Genomic DNA, 4,301 nt, shown 5'->3' with positions numbered 1-4,301 from the left:
GAATGATACAGACTTGTTACCAGTTCACATGCATGTGCCTGTGGTCTCATTTTCTGTGGTAAATTGTAGACCAGAAATGTTAAGTGGAAAATTCCAGAAGTAAAAAAAAAAAAAATCATAGCTTTAAAATTACACATTGGGGAAACATGGTGACCTCATGAGCCATCCTACCCGTGCTGCCCTTGAAATGGCTCAGCCCTCTGTCCAGTGTATCCAAGTTGTATGTGCTACACTCTCAGTCACTTAGCTGTCACAGCTCATATCTAGTATTCGCATTCAACTAAGATTTATTTAACTTCATAAGTGACCCTCAAACCACAGTGCTGGCAATTTAGATATGTGAAAGAAAAACTATAAATATGCTTCTTGCAAGTGAAAGCTGAAAGTCCTTAATTTAATAAGGAGTGAAAATCTCATATGCTTAGGTTGCTAAGATTTGTGGTAGGAACAAAGTATAGCACAAAGTGCACTGGGTTCTACACTGTCCGTGGCTGAGGTAGCCTCTGAGTGCACTGGAAGAATTCATCAGTAGATACGGGAGCTGTTGTATACTGACTAACACACACACACACACACACACACACACACACACACACACACACACAAACATGCTGAGACTAAGCTACATACCTCACATATTCACATGTTCACATACATGCACATGCTAACACTAAGAGATATGCACCAACTCAGTACACACATAGCTTACACATGCACTTATATAACATGCATACAACCTTCCATTCCCAGTGCCCATATAGCTCAAATGCTCACATTAACCCTCACACAACCTTTTTACCTGCTTTACACATGCACACATACATCCCTTACACAATAGTTGTGCTAATCCCCCAATCTCACATACATGCACATGCAGCTCACATCCACACTGTGACTCTTATGCTTTTCACATGCATTCACATAGCTTCCACATCATCGTAACCCTCATCATACTAGCGTTCTCCTGCTTTTCACATGCATGCATACTGCTGTCAACCAAGGCTGGGGAGAGGGTCCTCAGCAACAGAGAGGAGAGTCTACAAGTCCGTAATGCTAAAGCACCTTTTAGGGACACCGAGGCTCAAGATGCTCATGCAGGGATGCTCATCTGGATCTGTAGCAGTGGCATGTCTGTCATAGTCAAGAGCCCCCAAAATAAAGTATTGGAGCCATCAAGGCTTGCCTTCCTCTCAAAATGGGAATAAAACACATCGATGAAGAAAGATCTTGGGCACACCTTGCGGCAAATCCATGAGAACATGTTACTCTCAGAGATGAGGCCGTCCTCTGCTCAGGGACAGTAGGATGATCTTGGGAAGGAGTGGATTGACTTCCCAAGGATCCATTGTTCGTCCAGGAATTAGAGATGAAGATTTCAAAGGAGAGATTAAAATTATGGCCTATGTAAAAAGAGAGGTGCAATTTAACACAGGTGACAGGGTTGCTCAGCAGCTACTGTCTGCCTAGGTCAAAGGTGAAGCCACTCCAACAGAAAGAGCCAGAGAGGTCTCCTGAAAACCTTAGCCACTGACCCAAAAAAGCACTTATTTTACTGAAAATGTCTCTGCTTATAATTTCCAGATAAACTCAGCATAATTAATGGCTTAAAACATTAGAAAGGGGGAAATGTCCTAAGAATTCTGGATTTTGTGTTTCTTTTAAAAGGACAGAAATATTATTGTAAGAATTCGTTTTTGTTTTAATCCCAGGTGTGGGGATACAGGGCTGCTTTGGACTGCCCACAGCAGGTGACTGTGATTTGCCTCATGCCCTAGCAGAGGCATGGTTTTGCCAACTGTGGGTAGTTTCTTTAATTGTGCGATGTTTGGAATTGTGGGAATTATTCAGAGAGTATATAAATGCTAGAGCCACGATTAGTGGAATTGGTGGTCATTTGGGGAGGTCGGTTTGGGTTCCTTAGTAGCCGTGCTCAAAGAAGAAAGAAGGAAAGAAGAAATTAGATTCAGAGATCTTTATCTCTCTCTCTTCTCTATCCTTCTTTCTTTCCTGTCTAGTGATAGAAGGTGAAACTAAGGGAATAAAGGTTGGGAAAATGAAGAACCCACAAAGAAGTGAAGACCAGCAACAGTACCTCCCATGCCCACTCATGCAGCTAACAGACATATTCACAGATGCACACACACACACTCACACACACACACACACACAAGCTTGAATGCACACTCATGCAGTTAACTTAGCCTTACAGTAACACACATGCATGTTCTTCAAATCCCCATGCACTGTTAGTCTTTTTCACACATGGAAACAGGCAGGCGGTAGCTGTGTCTGCTTAGCTGCAAACTGATCATTTGCAAAATGATCAGCACTGAGTCCTTGGTAAATGTACAAACATCCCACACATGTTTACCAGGGAAGATCTCTGCTCTAGCCATACTCTCCAGCTAGCACCAGGTGTACAGTGTGGAGTTCTGACAGAAGCCATGGGCTCCCTGGTCTCCATCGGATCCTGCAAGTCTCCCCTTATTGACACAATTGTAGGTGTTATTGAGAAATAACTCAACAGTCACAGTTGCCTGGAACGAGGCAGCGAGTTTCTTCCTGACCATCTGTGTGGTGTGCTTATGGCTGTTGTGAATGAGGGTCCTCGGATACTCATGTTGACCAGAAGCATCAGCCATCTGAATGTGCCTTTCCTGAGCCTCATCAACAAGACCCCATCTCTGTGTTTGTTTCTGGAACACACAGTATAGATTTTTGTCCTGTGCTGTGATGTAGGCTTCATGTGAGAAAGTTCTAGTTTCAATAGGGCCACATAGTTGTAAGAAATGGAGGCCTTGCTAGGAGATGACACCATGCTGGAAGGTTCTGTGGTGTGTGCCTTTGTGGCAGCGAGATCATATACTGCATGTATTCCCATAGCACATGGTCTATATGTCCTATGTTGTCTTATTTGTCCATCTAGCAGGTGAATAGCTGGTCCAATATTGATGAGATATCGGGATTTCTGTTCCCACTCAGTTGCTGGCACATGCTAGATAATAACACTTGATGGGGAAGGTAGGTAATCACTCAGCTATTTCAACATTTTTGATTCTCAGTTATCTACAGTTTTGATAAACTGAGTTTTATCAACAAAATAAATATCAATTTTTGTTGAATCAATTCAACCATAGACACAAATAGAAACTCCCAGGTGTATCACCCAGTAGCCATATTGCAGGATCGTGACCACACCCAGCTCCTCCTGGATGGGTAGTGCTGACTCTGCTCACACATTGCCTGGCCTCTCCAACTCTTGGTCCAGGAGACCAGGAGGGTAGAGGGTTTAGGAATCTTGGGGTGACTCTTAGGTCTCAAGTGGCTGCCATTTTGAGATATATCAGTCTCAAGAGAAAGCTGGAGACAGAACTTGTGGGAAACCATACCAAAACCCATTTTTTTTGAGACAGGATGCTACATAATCTCAAACTGGTCTTAAGCCTTCCAACAATCATGCACTACTTAACACTCGGCACAGAAACCATATATAGAGTGAAAAAGAAAGGATAACTGTGTTACAGGAAGCAAAGAAGGACTTAGAGGAACATAGGAACGTATTAACATCGGAATGTTACTATGACCAGCCTGGGGCAGAGTCATCAGACTAAACTACTCTTGTTCCTGAGATCTTGCTTCATGGCAGTTAGTTATCCACGCTGGGAGAGGACTTTAGTGAGCATGGTGGAAGTCACTTTCAAGATGAGATGACAAGTCCCTTGCTGTCCTCTCAGCGGTGAGTAAACCAGCTGCCAGGCATGGACTGAAGGCATAGGGCCCACAGAGCCATAACTGGCGCCTACAACCTCCAGGGCTTCTCTATCCACTGACCTCTGATGATTCTGGCAGCTGGGAAGCATTCAAGATCTGCTCCAGACCCTGGGCCCACTCTGACTGCCTGGCTTTAAGTTTCTACATCTGGGGAAACTTGAACAAGCTGTTTGTATTAGAACTACTTTAGGACCCTCCAGGGAAGAACCTCATCCCGGTTAATGAAAACCCCTGCATAGTGGACGGGTGGGCGAGAATCCAGACCCTGTGTAGGGCACTCCTGCAGGATTGCCACACCCACTCAGCCCACACTTCCCCAGCAGCACTTTGTTCTCTGTCTTCACATCACACCTCTGCCCAGCACAGCCCCAGATCTCACCGTGGATTTCTGTTGGCTTTGTCTGCTTCCTTTGCAGCTTTTAATTTCTGTTTTCTTTCCTTTCCCCCTTTCTTCTTTCTTTGTTTGCCTTTCTCTCTCTCTCTCTCTCTCTCTCTCTCTCTCTCTCTCTCTCTCTCTCTCTCTCTCTCTC

The 4,301-nt window shown here is 44.3% G+C and overlaps 1 protein-coding gene and 1 long non-coding RNA gene across 2 annotated transcripts in view; one reads left to right on the top strand and one right to left on the bottom strand.

Annotated features, from left to right (window-relative positions):
- The window catches only part of LOC110324242, a 6,916-nt gene extending 4,619 nt beyond the window's left edge, over positions 1 to 2,297 (top strand). Inside the window, exon 3 of the long non-coding RNA XR_002380680.1 lies at positions 2,016 to 2,297. This is a non-coding gene — a long non-coding RNA (uncharacterized LOC110324242). The remainder of the gene's footprint in view (positions 1 to 2,015) is intronic.
- Ptprn2 (protein tyrosine phosphatase receptor type N2) overlaps positions 1 to 4,301 on the bottom strand; it is a 755,793-nt gene that overhangs the window by 130,216 nt on the left and 621,276 nt on the right. The gene's annotated exons all lie outside the window — the stretch shown is intronic.

Source organism: Mus pahari, chromosome 7 (assembly GCF_900095145.1).
Source record: "Mus pahari chromosome 7, PAHARI_EIJ_v1.1, whole genome shotgun sequence".
In the NCBI taxonomy this organism is placed as follows: Eukaryota; Metazoa; Chordata; class Mammalia; order Rodentia; family Muridae; genus Mus; species Mus pahari.
The sequence above is the reverse complement of the archived record's forward strand: the minus strand, read 5'-3'. Positions and strand labels throughout refer to the sequence as shown.